This window comes from Hyla sarda, chromosome 5 (assembly GCF_029499605.1).
Source record: "Hyla sarda isolate aHylSar1 chromosome 5, aHylSar1.hap1, whole genome shotgun sequence".
Classification (NCBI taxonomy): domain Eukaryota; kingdom Metazoa; phylum Chordata; class Amphibia; order Anura; family Hylidae; genus Hyla; species Hyla sarda.
This window is the reverse complement of record NC_079193.1, coordinates 92513553-92529256: the sequence shown is the minus strand read 5'-3', so window position 1 is coordinate 92529256 and position 15704 is coordinate 92513553. Positions and strand designations below refer to the sequence as shown.

General features: G+C 42.2%; 1 protein-coding gene across 6 annotated transcripts in view; it reads left to right on the top strand.

Annotated features, from left to right (window-relative positions):
* TBC1D5 (TBC1 domain family member 5) overlaps positions 1-15704 on the top strand; it is a 645101-nt gene that overhangs the window by 142841 nt on the left and 486556 nt on the right. For 3 of the 6 annotated variants that reach the window (XM_056519933.1, XM_056519934.1, XM_056519935.1), the window contains one exon: positions 4656-4737. The exons of the other annotated variants lie outside the window; for them this stretch is intronic. The gene's annotated coding sequence lies outside the window, so the exon portion shown is untranslated. The remainder of the gene's footprint in view (positions 1-4655; positions 4738-15704) is intronic. 6 annotated transcript variants of the gene reach the window in all.

Below are 15704 nucleotides of genomic sequence, written 5' to 3'. Positions count from 1 at the left end.
AGGTGACAATGTCTCTCCAAGTTTCACCAGTGTAGCTTTAGCCCCTTAAAGGGGTAGTACTCTGTACACTGCCCCAGCGTTCAGAAGATTTTGTTCCGAATGCTGGGTGTGGGCTGCTGGGGTTGTGATGTCATGGCCATGCCCCTCGTGACGTCACACCACACCCCCTCAATGCAAGTCTCTGGGAGGGAGTGTGGCAGTCGACTTGCATTGAGGGGGCGTGACGTGACATCACGAGGAGTATGGGGCATGTTCCGAATGCTGGGGCAGTGGAGTACCCCTTTAAGCTAACCCCATTTGCAATGGCAAACTTTCATGCAATGCTATATGTTTAGTTTTTTTTTCTCAAATATAAATTCCATAAACAGTTGTTTAAATATTTACTCTTCTTCAGAAAAATGAAAATGATCTCATACAAGCCAAACCAGAAAGTCCAACAAAAGAAAGAGTTGTCCATATGTAGAAAAGTGCCCCAGGGTTCTTGTCCTTCGTTGGTACAGAGCAGGGTACTGGTAGGTTAATATGAGAGCTTTCTTACTCCCAGAGGATAGTGATGCTACCTGCCTGCGTAGTCAATCAGAGGCAGAGACAGGACATCGCTGCAGCTATTTATTGGATGAGCAGGTGTGTAACGTCCGATCAATGAAAAGTGACAGACATTATCGAGCGGCGCGGGAACAAGGAATGTAAAAAAAAAATGAGATATATATATATATATATATATATATGTAGAACTAATCCCCTCCCTGGCTAAAGAGGAGTCATTTAGTGGACTCCCCTTTTATAATGCAACATGAGTAAAAGCACTGAGGAATCTGTGTTGTAAGGAGAGTGTTTTGTACAGTGATTGGAACCAAAGGGGTTGACCTTGACCAAGCATACGTGAAAAGGGTGCAGATGTAAGGCTTCTTTCAGACTGCCATTAGGACACTTTTTCTCCTGCTACTTCTGCTACAAAATAACAGCACCCGATGGACAGATTATAGTAAATGGCATCCATCGGGACCCGTTATAGCCCTTTGTGCCCTGTCCTGATAACAGCCGTTAAAGGCTGAAAGAAAAGAAAAGCCTAACGGCCGTTTAATGGCAGGTCACAACGGCAGTATGAAAGTAGCCTAATAAAGTCACAGATGTAACTACAACCCCATGCACACAGCACAATGATCAGGCAAATCAATATTCCTCCATACATTTGTTCTTGTTCATCCACCCATGTAAACATCCCAGCCATCACCCAAAAACAAGCATACCTTTGTCTGCAGAACATCACCCTGTGTAAGGAGAAAATGTGCTGCAATATATATGTTTGCCTATGAGCTAAGGTATTTGAATGAACAATTGTGTTTCTTCAAGTCTATATAAAAGAAAACGAACGCCAATGATCCTTACGGGCAAGTTATCTGCCGGTGTAAAAGGACCCTAACAAATGGAAACAGTTTATTTGATCACCAACTTGTCAACCATAGATTCTCCTGTTTATGTTTGGGCTGATTATTGTGTCTTGTGTTTGTGGCTAATAAATTGGAGATGTTTAGAATAAAAATAGATAACCCCAGTGTTCTTACTGCGCACTTTTACTGTGGTTTGACCATTTGTAGATATAAGAAAAGATAGGACAAAACACATTGTCAGTAAAGTTTAGAATTTCAGTTGGTTGAATGACTGTGTGACTGACGGCTATCTCAAGTGTACAGTCAATTTTAGTTTTTTCATACATGTTGGCAGACTAAAGATTGGACAAAGACAATTCTCTGAATAAATGCCCTTAGATAACAGCATCATCACTACAACAAATGGATGAAATTGACGTTTTTTTCTTTTAAACAGTTATCTTTTTATTGAAATTCTAAAATGAGAAACACCTGAATTTTAAACAGACCCGACTCAATGAGGACAAACGGTTAACAAAAGTTCACAAGTCCACATAAAGAGCAGTCAACAGTGACATATTTAGCTCCAGGTAGATGGCAAGTAAGTAAACTGTAAGAAGACCCATCTACATAAACCACAGAACTTGCTTTAAGTCGGAACAAATTAGAACCTAGTACCAACTATGGATTCAATACCATTGTATAACACAATTGAAAGGACACAAAAAAGACAAGATTAGGATTAGAGGAACACTGAAGGTTTTAAAGTACTTCTCCCCTCTAGATTTTTTTTCCAATATATCATACTCTGTATAGCTGTGCCATTTGTACCAACCTGTGCCATTTTTTGCTATTATCTTTGCCTTTTCTTTATAGAAAATGTCTTCTATACAGTCAGCTTTAACAATGCATGAAGGCTGTACAACTCGGTATAGCCTCTTAGTGCTGCCATACTAACCCCACTGGGTACCATAGTTACTGAGCTGCTGCTAGGAGAAAATATTTCAGTCATATGTATCTTGCTTTATAGCATTAAAGTGGTACTGAACGCAGGGGGTCTGACCACTGTGCCCTGTGTACTCTACTTGTGTATCTCCGGCTTCCTCATAGAGAAACATGCAGGGGCATGTCAACTCCCACTTTATGGACAAAGAGAACCATACCGCCATGTAAGAGATCATCCCAGCCCCCCCCACCACCACCTCCACATGAACAGACATTTTTCCCCTATCCTTGGGAATAAGAAGTAAAATGCTGGATTACCCCTTTTAATACCATTTATAAAATCAGAAAAGGGTGGTCTGATTTGGTGGCTCAGTATGCCACCTATCTGGACTGGCCTTCAGGTCTAAGGCTGCCATTCCTCCCCTTCATGCAACAACCTATGATTTGTTCTAAAAAATTTGTACGGAATCCAGCTGAAAAAAGGTATAAAGTAGATTCCTAATGTACCTCTATTATGGCCACACTATTTCTGCTCCATGCTAAATGCAGGAGGCTGTAGACTGCTGGTAGGAGAATGCTTCAGCGATGCTCTATGCTTGTGTACAGCTCTAACAATTGAAACATAGAAACATAAAAACATAGAATGTGTCGGCAGATAAGAACCATTTGGCCCATCTAGTCTGCCCAATAACCTGAATCCTATGAATAGTCCCTGACCCTTTCTTATATGAAGGATAGCCTTATGCTTATCCCATGCATGTTTAAACTCCTTCACTGTATTTGCAGCGACCACTTCTGCAGGAAGGCTATTCCATGCATCCACTACTCTAAAGTAAAGTAATACTTCCTGATATTACTTTTAAACCTTTGCCCCTCTAATTTAATACTATGTCCTCTTGTGGTAGTTTTTCTTCTTTTAAATATCCTCTCCTCCTTTACCGTGTTGATTCCCTTTATGTACCGTATTTTTCGCCGTATAAGACGCACTTTTTCTTCCCCAAAACTGGGGGGAAAAAGTCGGTGCATCTTATACGGCGAATACACCCCTATCGCGGCGGTCCCTGCGGCCATCAACGACCGGGACCCGCGGCTAATACAGGACATCTCCGATCGCGGTGATGCCCTGTATTAACCCTTCAGACGAGGCGATCAAAGCTGACCGCCGCATCTGAAGGGAAAGTGACACTAACCCGGCTGTTCAGTCGGGCTGTTCAGGACCGCCGTGATTTCACCGCTGTGGTCCCAAACAGCCCGACTGAATAGCCGGGTTAGTGCTTACAGGACACCGTGAGGGACCTTACCTGCCTCCTCGGTGTCTTCTCCGTTCAGGGATCCCCTGTATGGCCGGCGCTCTCCTTCCTCGTCATCACGTTGTCGCGTACATGCGTTGGCGTGCGTAACGACGTGATGGCGACGACGGAGAGCAAGGATACCCGGCCGGCAGCAGAGACGTTCCGGATCGACGGGGACACGGTGACAGCGATGGAGCGACATCCAGGGCAGCGGTGACGGGTCCGGAGCAGCGGTGACAAGTTGAGTATTACCTCCTATGCAGTGGTCTTCAATCTGCGGACCTCCAGATGTTGCAAAACTACAACTCCCAGCATGCCCGGACAGCCAACGGCTGTCCGGGCATGCTGGGAGTTGTAGTTTTGCAACATCTGGAGGTCCGCAGGTTGAAGACCACTATTGGGTTCAAAATCTTTATTTTTTTAGATTTTGCACCTATAAATTGGGTGCATCTTATACGCCGGTGCGTCCTATAGGGCGAAAAATACGGTATATAAAAGTCTCTATCATATCCCCTCTGTCTCTTCTTTCTTCCAAGCTATACATGTTAAGGTCCTTTAACCTTTCCTGGTAAGTTTTATCCTGCAATCCATGTACTAGTTTAGTATCTTCTCTGAACTCTCTCTAGAGTATCTATAGCCTTCTGGAGATACGGCCTCCAGTACTGCGCACAATACTCCAAGTGAGGTCTCCTCAGTGTTCTGTACAGCGGCATGAGCACTTCTCTCTTTCTACTGCTTATACCTCTCCCTATACATCCAAGCATTCTGCTAGCGTTTCCTGCTGCTCTATTACATTGTCTTCCTACCTTTAAATCTCATGAAATAATGACCCCTAAATCCCTTTCCTCAGATACAGAGGTTAGAACGGTATCACATAGTCTATACTCTGCCCGAGGGTTTTTATGTCCCAGGTGGAAAGAAATATTGTGAGATATAGTGAATTCCTAGCCATTGTTGATGAAGAATTACTGAATTATGAAGAATTATGCTAAAAGTAAATACATTTGTAAGATCTTGCAATACATTTGTGTTTTTTTTCCTATTGCAGGTGTCTTAAGTCCTTCTTTTTGAAAAATCAAGAGGATAGTAAGGAAGTAAACTTTTCACTGAACAGAAGACTATAAAGCAAGGTATTGTATATAGAACGAAGTTGATTTGAGGCTACGTTCTTACCACGCTTGGCAATCCTATTCAAACTCTTTTTATATATTTTTTTTTTTCTGAATGGATCTTTTACTATATGTTTTCAGTGGAGAATCTGCTATGGATAAAAATGTCCTCTTTTTTATCTTCTTTTTTTCCATCGGGATGCATTTTTATAAACAGGATAGACAAACAGAGAGTATTCTTCTTTACTGTTGAGCTACAGGATCTCAACAAATCTGTCTTTTGTACAATGCAATTAAATGGCAACAAGATGCTGCAAGATAGGTGTCCTGTCCCAGCATCCTGTTTGGTGTCCATGTTTTTTACATGCAAAAAAATTAATAAATCCCATTACGATGGGATAAAAAACATGGTATGGGTTTTCCGAAACTGAGCTGTAGTTATCCAGCACCACTTCTATACAATTGGTGGCCCAGGGCTTCTGGCTTAGTTCACTGTATAGTGCCTAGTGTCAAACAGCTGATCCCAGTGGGTTACGGGTGTCGCTACCCTATCGATCAGCAATCCCTTCTTTTATCAAAAGAGCATTATGGGAAAGGGAATATGAAGCAGGATCGCTGCACTCCTCCTTTGTTACCAGACTAGTACTTGTAAACTACACACATTCACATACAGACGCGTCCTTCCTTTCATCTTAGCACAGTATAACTCTAAATTAGGGGCATGAGATGACCAGCTTAGAAAGAAAACATGATTTTGCAACACACATCATGTTTATGCCTTCAAGTGGTTGTCACGTGGATTGCCAACTGTTGAGGACTTTGCTAGCATGTACTGAATTGTCAACATGAGAAATTGGAAAGGTAAGGCCAAATACATCAGTGTGTTGACTTGTTGTAAATATCTGTGGCTTGTGGTACCCTTAAATTAACCCCTCACCTGCTATGACCAGATTTCGGGGTTACTATGCATAAGCTTTCTAGCAACTCATGAAGCCATCTACTGTATACAGTACGTTCTGGGCTCGGGGCAGAATTATTCCCACTTGTACTTTCGAGGGGTCACCAGGGATTACATGGCATAGATTCCTATTGTAAATTGGAGATTAGAGAGTATTGTATTCCTGGATTGGTACTAAAGCATTGACATTGTTTTTTAATCTGATAACGTATGGCTTTAAATTCATGTTCCTTCAGTTGCAGGCGACAAATCTAAAGCAGCGTTTCTTGGATTTATGAGGATAAATCCTGTTTGGCAATCTTGTAGATCCTCCAGAGAATAGTTAAACAGTGATTAATCATTGTTTCTTCACTGAGTGTGCAGAATAGAATGGGGAAGCCGCATTTCACACCTCTGAAGCAATTAATCCCCATGATCTTAGCCAGGCTTGTCTTGTAGATAAGTCAGGATACAAAACTGTACCTAATTTATCAATGTATGCATGCCATAAAGTATAAAACACACTATTTATTTCATATCATTTATAGTCAAATGTAAAAAAAAAGTGACTTTTCCGTATCCAAGAGTGTTTTTTACATTACCTTCATATAAACTAAGTACCAGAGATTACAATGGGATTGCTGTTTATTGTGCACATCTGGTGCAGTCACTATGCATTTTCTCATTCACTTGCTGGCATTTTTAGTGATTGTGGCATAAATCATTTTGCTAATCAGAAACATAAGTGACGGGAAGTCATCTCCTTTTTTTGAACAATGGGAAAAAACATATGGCTTCTTAGACAGGACTTGGCTGTTATGCTATTTATGTGGCATTGTATTCTGTATTTAGAATTTCATATTAATTGCAATGGTTTGATTGAAGGCATACAGTGCCCAAGGTTTATGTTCAAAGTATTTGTTTTATGCCTTGTATATGGCACACTTTGAGCTTAACTTTTATGGTCCACCTGCTTGCAAAAATAAAGTTGTAACATATTATGTTATCATATTCATGAGCAGACTACTTTAAGAAGCTCGGCTACAAAGACTGTGTTTTATAATTGGCAGTTTGGATCAACATGCACAGATAATACGCCCGGATCTGGTAAAATATATAGACATTGTACATTGATAATATGTGCCTGACCGAGGTGCGGGCCAACGAGGTTACATAATATGTTACAGAAATGCATAAATAGAAATTCCCTAACATAATCCCTTTTCAGAGTCCCACAGAATTCTTGTTGTATTTTTTAAATTCGGAAAAATGTAAAATGCATTTAATAAAGTATTAGAAAAAAAATCAATATGCCCATTTTAAAGGGGTTGTTTGGCAAATAAAAATTAAAGCTGCTCACCCAGTCTTCTGTTGCTGCCAGTTTGGCTGCTCATCGCTTCCCAGTGATGGCTATGGGCACCTTTTTGAAAATATTTTTTATTCTTGTTTTCCTACGGGATCAGTCCTGGTTCATCTCCTTTTTATCTCTATACAAATCCCCCACTAGACAAACTATCAGTAGATTTGGTTTTCAGAACCATCTCTATTTTGGTTTTCTGAGCCAGCTCTATACTTCTTTCGGTGAGATCACTCCTTCACTACTACAAAATTCCAGTGACTGTGTCTCTACTAGCTCAGACATTATGTCTTTCCTATACCTGAAACTAAACCTTTCCAAAACTGAACTTCTTGTAATTCCTTCATGGACTAATATAACTAAACCTGACATTTCCATCTCTATGTGGGGTACTACCATAACTCCAGGCCAGCGAGCCCACTGTCTTGGAGTTATGCTAGACTCACATCGGTCTTTCACTCCCTATAGTGAATCCCTTTCACATTTTTGACACCTGCACCTCAAACACATCTTCAAAATCAACCCTTACTATAAAAACAGCTAAAACTCTCATTGTTAATTTGATTCAGGGTCTAAAGAAAAGTTACTATTGTCTATTTTCTTTAGCTTCTCCCCTCTCCATTCCATCTTTAATGCCACAGCCAGACTCATCTTCCTCTCCAGCCAATACACCAATGTCTCCTCCCTGTGCCAGCCACTACACTGGTTACTCCTTCAGTCCAGAATACAGTACAAAATCCTCATTCTCACCCACTAAGCTCTCCACAATGCTGCACCTCCCTATATCTCCTCCCTCATCTCGTTCTACCATCCTGCATGTGCTTTCTGCTCTGCTAATGATCTAAAACTAACATCTTCTATCATCCAAACCTCTTACTCCGGTCTCTCAGACTTTGCTAGTTCGGCATCAGTTCTCTGGACTACAATACCTGGAACCCTCAGACGTATGCACAACAGGTTTTAACGTGCCCTAAAGAACCATCTCTTCAAGCAGGCTTATGACAATCCCTTATTGGTCTGCCCTATTTTCATTTTGCCTCTTTTGATACCTCTGGGTCTTGGAGAACTTATAAAGTGCCATATTCGACAGTCTCACCCTATACTTTATGCACTTTAGACATTCAAAAATTAGTTGGTGGCTGGTTCACCCTCCTTAGTGTAATCTACCCAATTTATAAACCATGGCTGGACCATTGTATCAATAAAGCACTTTCTGCCTTTTGCCTCAACCCCATTCCTCTTGTGAGCAGGACCCCCAATCTTTCTAATTGAATATGTAGTGCATAATATAGTAATGTCTAATACGTGTCTTTATTTTTACCCCAAAAAATTGTAAAGTGTTGCGGAATAAATATTATTAGTATAATTTTTTTATTATTAATATGAACATATGCCCTTCAAGAGAAAATACCTTCAAAGTTGTTGCTCAACTTTGATGGCCTATTAATCAAATTAATAAATTATAGACCATTTATATTATTAAGGTGGAGAACTGACTCTTAGCAACCATGTGAATTATTGTATTTTACTGTATAGCACTCATTTTTTTTTTTTGTGCAGCTGTGTTAGGTATTACAGCATGTCACATGACTGGGACAGAGCTGTAATACCAAGCACAGCCACTATAAAAAGCACAGCAAACAATAAAGGGTATATTGTATCTCTATGTTTGGCACTTAACCCCTTAAGGACCAGGCCATTTTATACCTTAAGGACCGGAGCGTTTTTTGCAATTCTGACCACTGTCACTTTAAACATTAATAACTCTGGAATGCTTTTAGTTATCATTCTGATTCCGAGATTGTTTTTTCGTGACATATTCTACTTTAACTTAGTGGTAAAATTTTATGGTAACTTGCATCTTTTCTTGGTGAAAAATCCCAAAATTTGATGAAAAAAAATAAAATTTTGAATTTTTCTAACTTTGAAGCTCTCTGCTTGTAAGGAAAATGGATATTCAAAATAAAAAAATTTTGGGTTCACATATACAATATGTCTACTTTATGTTTGCATCATAAAATTTATGAGTTTTTACTTTTGGAAGACACCAGAGGGCTTCAAAGTTCAGCAGCAATTTGGAAATTTTTCACAAAATTTTCAAACTCGCTATTTTTCATGGACCAGTTCAGGTTTGAAGTGGATTTGAAGGGTCTTCATATTAGAAATACCCCATAAATGACCCCATTATAAAAACTACACCCCCCAAAGTATTCAAAATGACATTCAATAAGTGTATTAACCCTTTAGGTGTTTCACAGGAATAAATAGCAGAAAAGTGAAGGAGAAAATTCACAATATTCATTTTTTACACTCGCATGTTCTTGTAGACCCAATTTTTGAATTTTTGCAAGGGGTAAAAAGGAGAACATTTTTACTTGTATTTGAAATTCAATTTCTCTTGAGTAAGCACATACCTCATATGTCTATGTTAATTGTTCGGCGGGCGCAGTAGAGGGCTCAGAAGGGAAGGAGCGTCAAATGGTTTTTGGGGGGCATGTCACCTTTAGGAAGCCCCTATAGTGCCAGGACAGCAAAAAAAAAAACACATGGCATACCATTTTGGAAACTAGACCCCTCAGGGAACGTAACAAGGGGTAAAGTGAACCTTAATACCCCACAGGTGATTCACGACTTTTGCATATGTAAAAAAAAAAAAATGTTTTACCTAAAATGCTTGGTTTCCGAAAAATGTTACATTTTTAAAAAGGATAATAGCAGAAAATACCCCCCAAAATTTGAAGCCCAACTTCTCCCGATTCAGAAAACACCCCATATGGGGGTGAAAAGTGCTCTGCTGGCGCACTACAGGTCTCAGAAGAGAAGGAGTCACATTTGGCTTTTTGAAAGCAAATTTTGCTCTGGGGGCATGCCGCATTTAGGAAGCCCCTATGGTGCCAGGACAGCAAAAAAAAAAACACATGGCATACCATTTTGGAAACTAGACCCCTCGGGGAACGTAACAAGGGGTAATGTGAACCTTAATACCACACAGGTGATTCACAACTTTTGCATATGTAAAAAAAAAAAAATGTTGGTTTCCCAAAAATTTTTGATTTTTAAAAAGAGTAATAGCAGAAAATACCCCCCATAATTTGTAACACAATTTCTCCCGAGTACGGCGATACCCCATATGTGACCCTAAACTGTTGCCTTGAAATACGACAGGGCTCCAAAGTGAGAGCGCCATGCGCATTTGAGGCCTAAATTAGGGATTGCATAGGGGTGGACATAGGGGTATTCTACGCCAGTGATTCCCAAATAGGGTGCCTCCAGCTGTTGTAAAAGTCCCAGCATGCCTGGACAGTCAGTGGCTATCTGGTAATACTGGGAGTAGTTGTTTTGCAACAGCTGGAGGCTCCGTTTTGGAAACAGTGGCGTACCAGACGTTTTTCATTTTTATTGGGGAGGGGAGGGGGGGCTGTGTAGGGGTATGTGTATATGTAGTGTTTTTTTACTTTTTATTTTATTGTGTGTTAGTGTAGTGTTTTTAGGGTACAGTCGCACGGGCGGGGGGTTCACAGTAGTTTCTCGCTGGCAGCTTGAGCTGCAGCAGAAAATTAGCTGCAGCTCAAACTTGCAGCCGGATACTTACTGTAATCCTCCGCCCATGTGAGTGTACCCTGTACATTCACGTTGGGGGGGGGAACATCCAGCTGTTGCAAAACTACAACTCCCAGCATGTACGGTCTATCAGTGCATGCTGGGAGTTGTAGTTTTGCAACAGCTGGAGACACACAGGTTGTGAAACACCGAGTTTGGCAACAAACTCAGTGTTTTGCAACCAGTGTGCCTTCAGCTGTTGCAAAAGCTACAACCCCCAGCATGTACGAACAGCGGAAGGGCATGCTGGGTGTTGTAGTTATGCAACAGCCGGAGGCATACTACTTTGGCTGGGGATGCTGGGGATTGTAGTTATGCAACAGCTGGAGACACACTGGTTTGCTACTTAACTCAGTGTGCCTTCAGCTGTTGCAAAACTACAACTCTCAGCAGTCACCGACAGCCAACGGGCATGCTGGGAGTTGTAGTTATGCAACCAGCAGATGCACCACTACAACTTCCAGCATGCACTTAAGCTGTTTGTGCAAGCTGGGAGTTGTAGTTACACAACAGCTGAAGGTACACTTTTCCATAGAAAGAATGTGCCTCCAGCTGTTGCAAAACCATAAGTCCCAGCATGCCCATAAGTGCATGCTGGGAGTTGTGGTGGTCTGCCTCCTCCTGTTGCATAACTACAACTCCCAGCATGCCCTTTTTGCATGCTGGGAGCTGTTGCTAAGCAACAGCAGGAGGCTGTCACTCACCTCCTGCTGCTGCTTGATCGCCGCACAGGTCAGTCCCGCCGCCGCCGCCGTCGTCGTCGCTCCTGGGGCCCCGATCCCAACATTAACACCGGGGATCGGGGTCCCCAGCACCAGGGGTGCACGTCCCGCACCCACTCACGTCCTCCGGAAGAGGAGCGGAGCGGGTGCAGGAGTGACACCCGCAGCAGGCGCCCTGATTGGTCGGCCGGTAATCCGGCCGACGAATCAGGGCGATCGTGAGGTGGCACCAGTGCCACCTCACTCCTGCAGGCTCTGGCTGTTCGGGGCCGTCTCTGACGGCCCCGATCAGCCAGTAATTCCGGGTCACCGGGTCACTGGAAACCTGATTGACCCGGAATCGCCGCAGATCGCTGGACTGAATTGTCCAGCGATCTGCGGCCATCGCCGACATGGGGGGGCATAATGACCCCCCTGGGCGATATGCCGCGATGCCTGCTGAACGATTTCAGCAGGCATCGGGCACCGGCTCCCCTCCGGCTAGCGGCAGGGGGCCGGGAAAGGACAGGACGTACTCCTACGTCCTCGGTCCTTAAGGACTCGGAAACGGGGGCGTAGGAGTACGTCCATTGTCCTTAAGGGGTTAAAGGGGTATTCCAGGAAAAAACTTTTTTTTATCTATCAACTGGCTCCAGAAAGTTAAACAGATTTGTAAACTACTTCTATTAAAAGATCTTAATCCTTTCAGTACTAATGAGCTTCTGAAGTTAAGGTTGTTCTTTTCTTTCTAAGTGCTCTCTGATGACACGTGTCTCGGTAACCGCCCAGTTTAGAATAGGTTTGCTATGGAGATTTGCTTCTAAACTGGGCGGTTCCCGAGACAGCTGTAATCAGAGAGCACTTAGACAGAAAAGAACAACCTTAACTTCAAAAGCTCATAAGTACTGAAAGGATTAAGATTTTTTTATAGAAGTAATTTACAAATCTGTTAAACTTTCTGGATCGAGTTGATATATATAAAAAAGTTTTTTCCTGGATAACCCCTTTAAACTATATAAGATCCCAATATATACACCAAACATATTCTTTGGGCAACACAAATAGAGAAACTAGAACATAACCGCACATCCACGACTTGTACTATGATCCAATTACTTCTCAGCATAATTTCAAAAACTAACAGGTTGTTAATGTACCTGATGATATTTTTTTGCATTCACTGGTTGGCATATCAGTTTGTTTGCATGCAGTGTGAAATAGGTCTTAGGGGAAAAAAAATTGAACTTATGCTCTGGCCTAGACATTGTGCTTTTAAATGTTTTTACTGTGATTTGTTTGTTTTTGTATAAAACATCATAACATTTAATATATTTTTTTGCTATTTATTACTTACTGCGTAGTAGAATTGATTTAAAGGCAATAAATAAAATAAAGTTTACTGCAAAGTACAGGGTTGGCCATTTATATGGATATACTTTAATAAAATGGGAATGATTGGTGATATTAATTTCCTGTTTTTGGGACATTAGTATATGTGAGGGGGGGGGGGGAAACTTTTCAAGATGGGTGGTGACCATGGTGGCCATTTTGAAGTCGGCCATTTTGAATCCAACTTTTGTTTTTTCAATAGGAAGAGGGTCATGTGACACATAAAACTTATTTGGAATTTCACAAGAAAAACAATGATGTGCTTGGTTGTAACGCAACTTTATTCTTTCATGAGTTATTTACAAGTTTCTGACCACTTATAAAATGTGTTCAATGTGCTGCCAATTGTGTTGGATTGTCAATGCAACCCTCTTCTCCCACTCTTCACACACTGATAGCAACACCGCAGGAGAAATGCTAGCACAGGCTTCCAGTATCTGTAGTTTCAGGTGCTGCACATCTCGTATCTTCACAGCATAGACAATTGCCTTCAGATGACCCCAAAGATAAAAGTCTAAGGGGTCAGATCGGGAGGGGTCAAATCGGGATTCAACTGGCCCACGACGACCAATCCACTTTCCAGGAAACTGTTCATCTAGGAATGCTCGGACCTGACACCCAAAATGTGGTGGTACACCATCTTGCTTGAAAAACTCAGAGAAAGTGCCAGCTTCAGTGCATAAAGAGGGAAACACATCATCATGTAGCAATTTTGCATATCCAGTGACCTTGAGGTTTCCATTGATGAAGAATGGCCCCACTATCTTTGTACCTCATATACCATACCATCAATTGTTGTGTTCCAACAGTCTTGGAGGGATCTATCCAATGTGGGTTAGTGTCAGACCAATAGCGGTGGTTTTGTTTGTTAACTTCACCATTCACATAAAATTTTGCCTCCTCACTGAACAAAATCTTCTGCGTAAACTGAGGGTCCTGTTCGAATTTTTGTTTTGCCCATTCTGCAAATTTAGTGCGCCAATCTGGGTCATCCTCGTTGAGATGCTGCAGTAGCTGGAGTTTGTAAGGGTGCCGTTTGTGAGTAGCTAATATCTGCCGAAGTGATGTTCGACTAATGCCACTCTCCAGTGACATGCGGCGAGTGCTACGCTGTGGGCTCTTGCTGAATGAAGCTAGGACAGCCACTGATGTTTCTTCATTAGTGACAGATTTCATGCGTCCACATTTTGGCAAATCCAACACTGTTTCACGAAACTTAGCAAGCAGTTTGCTGACTGTAGCATGGGAGATGGGTGGTCTCGTAGGGTTTCTTGCATTGAAATCTGCTGCAATGACTCAGTTACTGCATTCACCAGACATCAACACAATTTCTATCTGCTCCTCACGTGTTAACCTTAACCTTGACGACATGTCAATGGCTGTAAACAAAGAGAAACTTGTAAATAACTCATGAAAGAATGCAGTTACGTTAAAACCAAGCACATCATTATTTTTCTTGTGAAATTCCCATTGATGTGTCACCTCTTCCTATAAAAAACAAAAGTTGGATTCAAAATGGCCGACTTCAAAACTGCCGCCATGGTCACCACCCATCTTGAAAAGTTCCCCCCCTCACATATACTAATGTGCCACAAACAGGAAGTTAATATCACCAACCATTCCCATTTTATTATGGTGTATCCATATAAATGGCCCACCCTGTATGTGTGTGTATATATATATATATATATATATATAAATATATATATATATATATACATACACACACACACTGCTCAAAAAAAAAAGGGAACTCTTAAACACCACAATGTAACTCCAAGTCAATCACATTTCTGTGAGATCACACTGTCCACTCAGGAAGAAACACTGATTGACAATCAATTTCAAATGCTGTTGTGCAAATGGAACAGACAACAAGTGTAAATTATAGGCAATTAGAAAGACACCCCCAATTAAGTAGTGGTTCTGCAGGTGATGACCACAGATCACTTCTCAGTTCCTATGCTTCCTGGCTGATGTTTTGGTCACTTTTGAATGTTGGCACTCTATTGGTAGTATGAAACAGAGTCTACAACCCACACAAGTGGCTCAGGTAGTGCAGCTCATCCAAGATGTCACATCAATGCAAGCTGTGGCAAGAAGGTTTGCTGTTTATGTCAGCATAGTGTCCAGAGTATGGAGGCCCTACCAGGAGACAGGCCAGTACATCAGGAGACGTGGAGGAAGCCGTAAGAGGGCAGCAACCCAACAGCAGGACCGTTACTTCCGCCTTTGTGCAAGGAGGAGCAGGAGGAGCACTGCCAGAGCCCTGCAAAATGACCTCCAGCAGGACACAAATGTGCATGTGTCCACTCAAACACTCAGAAACAGACTCCATGAGGGTTGTGCTTACAGTCCAATACCGTGCAGGACGTTTGGCATTTGCCAGAGAACACCAAGATTGGCAAATTCGCCACTGGCGCCCTGTACTCTTCACAGATGAAAGCCGAGCACATGTGACAGAGTCTGGAGATGCAGTGGAGAACATTATGCTGCTTGCAACATCCTCCAGCATGACCGGTTTGGCAGTGGGTCAGTAATGGTGTGGGGTGGCATTTCTTTGGGGGGGCCACACAGCCCTCCATGTGCTTGCCAAAGGTAGCCTGATGGCTATTAGGTACAGAGGTGAGGTCCTTAGACCCCTTGTGAGACCATATGCTGTTGCGGTTGGCCCTGGGTTCCTCCTAATGCAAGGCAATGCTAGACCTCATGTGGCTTGTGTCAGCAGTTCCTGCAAGAGGAAGGCATTGATGCTATGGACTGGCCCGCCCGTCCCCCCCAGACCTGAATCCAAGCACATCTGGAACTGAGCCACCTCATCAGGAGCATGCCTAGGCATTGTAGGGAGGTCATACGGGCATGTGGAGGCTACACACACACTCCTGAGCCTCATTTTGACTTGTTTTAAGGGCATTAAATCAAAGTTGGATCAGCCTGTAGTGAGGTTTTTCAATTTGATTTTGGGTGTGACTCCATATCCAGACCTCCATGGGATGATAAATTT